The sequence below is a fragment of the Pleurodeles waltl genome, chromosome 2_2 (genome assembly GCF_031143425.1).
Source record: "Pleurodeles waltl isolate 20211129_DDA chromosome 2_2, aPleWal1.hap1.20221129, whole genome shotgun sequence".
Lineage (NCBI taxonomy): Eukaryota > Metazoa > Chordata > Amphibia > Caudata > Salamandridae > Pleurodeles > Pleurodeles waltl.
Window position 1 is genome coordinate 71,578,923 of NC_090439.1, and position 6,441 is coordinate 71,585,363.

Genomic DNA, 6,441 nt, shown 5'->3' on the forward strand with positions numbered 1-6,441 from the left:
TCATTTGGCCCTATGTGTTGAGGTCAGAAAAACAACTGGGCGGGGTATCAGGTGTGTTTTTGTGAACAATAAACACATTTCAGAGAAAAAATTATGAGTATTGATGGCATACATTAAAATCTCATTTTTAAAAACATTTTACAAGATCAGTTACCAGGAGACAGAGGCTAGCAGTAAATGCCTAGCGGGCTCAATCCATACTATACTCTGCTCCTAATAGTCATTATTGTTGATACTGGTGCAAATACTGCTTGTGCCCATATTACCTCAATTACAGGCTCGAAATTACCAACATAAACCCATTTTCCTTGTGTTGAAATTGGAAAATGCTATAATTGATCTAAAATAAGATTATGTCATCCTTTCGGAGATGGCAGGCAAATCTTCTCTGTATCGTTCCAATTAAAAATATGGAATGCTTTACTAATTTGCGTATCAATATGTTGGTTCCCCAGCTAAGAATCCTTTAAATCAATTGTCAAAAATTATAGAACCTAAGATTATAGCGGATCCTTGCTAGGCATTGCAGGGACATGAGAACAACTCCATCATGAAGTCAACAATTGATCCTTTCACTTGTATGCAATGTGATCAGCAATTAAGTGAGGCTATACATCTACTTTTGTGGAACATTCCAGGTTTCAGATATGAACTGATCGATCCAGGTTGGCAAGATTACATTGAGCAGTTTCATATCTGCTTCTTTCAGGTAACCTGGCTATTAGAACTCCCTTTAAGCCAGGACACAAAACATTCTATGCAAAAGCTAGACCCTCCTCTAGTGGTAGGCCATCAGGGATGCTTGTTCTACGGGTAAAAAGCTCACTTAATGTCTCTATTTACATCTTGAGAATCGAATCACCTAATATCCTAGGTTTGAAAAATTCATACTTAAAGTGGACTCCTGTTATAGCTCCTTAACATTTAAGTTAGACAGAGGAAGGATAATTTGGAATCCCTAACTGTGGAGCAACTAAGTAGCCTTGCTAACACTTTAAACACTTAGGGCAAGATTATTTTAGGGGGGATCTCAATAGTACTTGTGAGCTTATAATTGGCTTGGAAACAGTAACAAAGGAGGAGGACACAATATGGGGCATACCTTGCCTTGATAGCTGCCCTACAGGTCCATGAACTTTGGCCGCTATACAAGTGGTCCATCTTACCATAGAGCATGGGCTGCGGGCTCTCAATGGAAGGTCCAAATCTGATGACCCTAGTTCATTTGCATTTAAAACAGGCAATTATAGGTCAAAAATTGATTATATACTGATTAGATTGCACAGGACAATTATACTCAGGTTTGTTGGGGTCCTCAGGGTGAACTCACCAATCCCATCCCTGCAAAAAGGGGATGAAGACAAGGCTGTGTGATTGTGCCTGGTCTCTTCTCACTCTACATCAATGACATTTCAAAGCTCTCCAAGAGTGTAATCATGGGTCCTCAAAGTTTGATGGGATCCTAGTGCTGGCACTAATATTCGCAGACAGCACCTTTTTATTGTCACAGATAGTGAAGGGCTTGTAGATGCTAACTGATAACTGTAATGCCTACTGAGATACTGGGATACAGAGAGTTTAGAAATGAATGCCAATAAGAACAAATACATGGTAATGAGACCTCACAAGACCTTTAGAGGGAATATAGGGTTGACACAGCTATATCTGGAGTGAGTATCCAATTAGATTATTTGGGAATAACCCTTGACTTCCCCCTCTATACACAAAAGTAAAGTTGTTCTTGCTCACAGCGCTATGGAAATACTTAAAAAGCAACAAACAATACATCTAGAGTCATTTTCCGGGCCATAAAAGTTTCCAGGTTTAAAGACCAAACGGCTGCACTATATGGAGCGGAATTATGCAAGGTAGACAATGTTAATAAGCTGACTTTGGGCGACAACAAATTCATGAGATCTTTATTACATCTCCCCAGCTGCACCACTCTTATTCCATTGCATCAAGACGTCGATCTCAAGAGAATTGGACATGTAGCACTCTCCAAAAACCACTTAAAACTGATCTACTGGAAATATGTAAGTGTTAATTTACACCAACATTCTAGCCAATTTGTATGCACATTTTTTGCTTATCAAACCTATTTCACCCTTTGGTACTTTTTGGGTAATTTGCATCCCCAGTTGGCTTACTTACTCTACATGAATTTCGATGTGAAATCCTCCAAATCACGTCTTAAACACTGAGATGAAAAAATGACAATGGTGGTCTTGGTAACTCCAGCTGTACCCTGTGCTCTTTGCATGTTAAAGAAAACTTGGCGCATGTCCAAAAACTTCAGAAATAAATTAATTTGCTGAATAGGCTGTAATTTAGGTATTAGGTGATATTTATAAGCACTTTGGGCCATATGTATAATTATTCCAAATTGTGATTACCTAATTCCGATTCTCTGCATTCACATTTAGGTAATCGCTTTTTGAATATATGAGTTTCATGTAGCATTTCCTAATGGGTAAAAAGTCGACCTAACTCATTAATAGACCCATAAGGAAACGCAAAAATCACAGGGATGGTGGTCTGCTGAGCTTAGCAGACCACCATGTCTGTGATTGCTTTTAACTAAAGTAACCTTTCTTTAATACAGCCCATATTCCTCTAAGCAAAACTGGATGCATTTAAAAAAGAAAAAGAAAAAGTTTTCTTTCCATTTTTAGGAGTAGATAGTGGTCACACACTGCCTACTCTTAAAAAGTGTTTTCTGTACCATTCACAAAGGGTCCCTTGGGGCCCACTTCCCGTTTGCGAATGAGTTCCCATCTGCTTAAAGTAGGTGGTAAAATGCCAATGTTTTGCAACCGCATTTCAGTCACAAAATATTCCTACATACTGCTGCGATTCGGTATTAGGATGCCCTTGACACTCCACTTCCTAAAACCGAATCAGAATGTATGTGCAATTCAAAATTGTGGTTTGTTAACATTTTACCGAATCACAAACTGGAATTCATACCGGTCAAAATGCATCTTTGCGGTCAAAAATGACCAAAATTGGGTTGTTTGTGACAGCAAAAATGCTTGTTTCACATGGCCCATTGAGTATTAAAAACAGACAGATCCCCGCATGTAATCTATATTCTGAGCAGATACTTATTTAATGTTGGGCTTGAAGAGGATCCAAAAAGTTTAAAGTATATTCTATTTACTAATGAGCTGTAAAGAAGTTTTTATTTACTCATATTCTTATGTTTTGTTTTACTGGGTCGTTAGGGAATATAAACTGTATAAAGCTTATCTTGTTAGTATCTATTGTGTAAGAGGATTGCAGGTGACTATTTTAATGCAGTGCATGATATATGGGCGATCAAATATTACGATAAACTGAAATATATCTTTTAGTGTGGTTTTATGATCTCATAACAAAGACGATTAGGTTTGTTTTAATATTATCATATGCACTTTCCAGTTGGACTTGGGATATTATTGTATGTGCATAATGGGATGCTGTACAGGTGATCCTGAAGGAATCTTAACCCAGACTTTGTGACCAGAGGTTTATTGCCATAAATCCATGTGCACTGTTTATATGTATTAATTTTTAGTTTGGCGAGTCCAATTTAAACTTGTCGTACAGCATATTAATTTATAATATACCCTGGTTTTATATCTTTAAAATATTTGTGAATTAAATTACATGGCATGAATTCTTTGACAGTCTAAACCACGTGGTAAGCATAATGGACCTATTATGAGTGTTTTTTGAATAGGTTGAATTGAAAACAGGTTTCTTTCATTTGACTGTAAATTGACAATACTTTGAATCTTGTTTTGTATTGTGAGAATATGCATTATTTGTTTCTGATGTGTCGTATTTATGTGAACTTCTATGTTTTTTTAACCAAAATGTACAATTCTAACATGTGACCCTACATCAGCTCTTTCTAAATAAAAATGTTGAAATAAACATATGGATATGCTGCTTAAAGAGTCATAAACGTAGCTACAATGCTTGAAAACTCATACTTTTCATCTCATGTTGTGACAAGTTGTCCATTTAGTTATGGCTAACTTGGATTATAGCAAAGGGTCAGCTAAAGTTTAAAGTGACTATATTTATATGAATTATTGTCAAAGATGATGAAACAAAAAGTTCCAAAAGTGTTGAGAGGCAGATACCACAGTTGTGTTCCATTTGGTGGGTTATTGTGTATTACATCTGCATCTTGGGTATAAAAATGAGGCTTCTACTGATATACAGGAATGTCAGTCTCTACCTCATCCCATTTCCTTTGTACCCTAAGCAGTTACATAAATGTAACAGTGCTGTAAGAAATTGGGAGTCTTAGTTGAGGGGATCACTGACAGAATGTTGGAACCAAAAATATTGTGTGGCCAGAATATCATGTCAAAAAGATCGAGGACCAAAATATCGAGAATGTAAGTGCAAATAGGTAAGTATAGATTTACTACTCTTAATTCCACATCTACATACTTTAAAGATATATATATATATATAGTCATGGTACTTATATGTGGAGTTCTATAGTCAAAGTTTGCTTACCTATAGAAGCTTACATTCACAATTGTTTTGTCCTCAATATTCCTGACACCATATTTTGTCGCACAATACTTTTGGTTCCAATATTCTGTTTAAACATCAGTTGAGAGGGTGAGAACCCACCTCAAACAATAATCACAATCATTTTTAGGGTGAACCACAAAAATCAATAAATAAGCCTGTGCTTCATCCTCTGGTAGCTTGGCACAACGCAGTCAGGCTTAACTTAGAGGCAATGTGTTAAACATTTATGCAGAACTAAAACTGTACTAAAGTTTCAAAGTATACAATAAAAATCCCCACATTAATTAGGAACATAGAGTAGCATTTAATAAACAAACTGCCACCAAAATGAAAAAAATACAGATAAAGGATCTGAGTTATGAATGTTTAAAAGTATTAGTAAAAATAGGGCCAGGAAACTCAAATGGCAATGATAATCAATGGTCATCATACAGCAAGACCCAGAAACAATTTGACTCTGACAGCAAGGAAACTTAGGCCAGATACACCAACAAGGCTTGTCCTGATCAAAAATGTTACCTTCTGACTTTAGTTCTTTAAGTCCAAATCTACCACAGGAGTACATGTCTAATATCCCCCAGGACCTCAGAGGAGCCACCTAAAGTCAGATTTCGGAAAAGTGGCGCTGCGCCCAGTGCAACTCAATTTTTCTTGTGCCCCTTAGTGCCTCCCTAATGCCACCATGTGTGTGCCTTGTCTAAGATACAGCGCACCATGAGGGTAGTTAGGTAACTAGTGTCAGAACTTTTTATGCTAGTTCAGAGCTTTGCAGCATTAGCGTAACAAATGCTGATGCTAATCCAGCAAGGCCTATTAAGGCCCATTGTACACAATAGTGTGCCTCCTTTTAATACCTGCTCTGAGAAGGTGTTAAAAGTGTAGAAACAAATGATGCAAGGAATTTCTTAGATTTCTTTGCCCCATTTTTTCCACCCCCCTAACAGGGCACTGCCCCCTTTGCATACATTATGCCTTGTGCAGGCATAATGTAGTGTAAAGGGTTACAAAGTGGAGGCATGCATGCATTGCACCTCTTTGTAAATTTGGTATGTCGATTTAGTCCTCATTGGGACACATTAAATACCAAATGCTAATAAAAAAAAAGGGGCAGAAGGTATCACTATGGCTACTCCTGCGACTTGGGACTCCTAAAGATGAACAAATGTACAAAAAAAAAGGATAGCAGGGAGGAAATAGCTAGAAAAGGGAAAAAGAAAACCCAAAATGCTAAGCAACAGTCTTCACCTGCAGTGAGAAGTTCAGACAATAGTAAAGTTGAGGGTATTAGCAGTACCCTGGCCAAAGGTAGATTGTCTACTCAGCACCAGGCCACTTTTAAGAAAAATGCCCATAAGCAAAAGGAAAAGGGTCCCCTCCCCACTGGGTCTGCAAGCAGGTTTGACTGGTAGAAGTCAGGAGGGGCAAGGGTGGTAGAAAAGCACACACCCACAACGTTACATTTGTCCTTGAAGTGGAACAATGTTCTAGTAAAGCCATGGGGATGGTGATCCTCTTCCCCCCTGGACTAAAGGACAAGGCGAAGGAGGTAAACTCTCTACGGGTCTATGTGGAGCCAGTCCCAGGAAGTCAGCGAGGGAAAACATTTAAGAAGTTAAATCCTTTAAATAGATCTCGGCTACATTAAATATTCTCCTCTTGCCCCAATCTCTATTCAGTCGCAACAACTGACCTGAAACAAGTGGACTTCTTGCAAAATAGAGATGGCAAGGATGTCTTGATGTACTCAGAATTGTGAGAGACTCTCTTTTTAAAATGGAAAGTGAGCTAAAGCTCCAGGGCGTGCAAATGTCTGGGGAAATAGCCATGACACAGCTCGTAACCTAAAGCTTGGGCTTTCTGAATTGCCATGGAGGTCTTGAGGCAGACCAAGTTGAATAAGGT

The 6,441-nt window shown here is 38.1% G+C and overlaps 1 pseudogene; it reads right to left on the bottom strand.

Annotated features, from left to right (window-relative positions):
* Positions 1 to 323: 323 nt before the first annotated feature.
* On the bottom strand, positions 324 to 424 carry LOC138283107 (U6 spliceosomal RNA; annotated as a pseudogene).
* Positions 425 to 6,441: the final 6,017 nt, after the last annotated feature.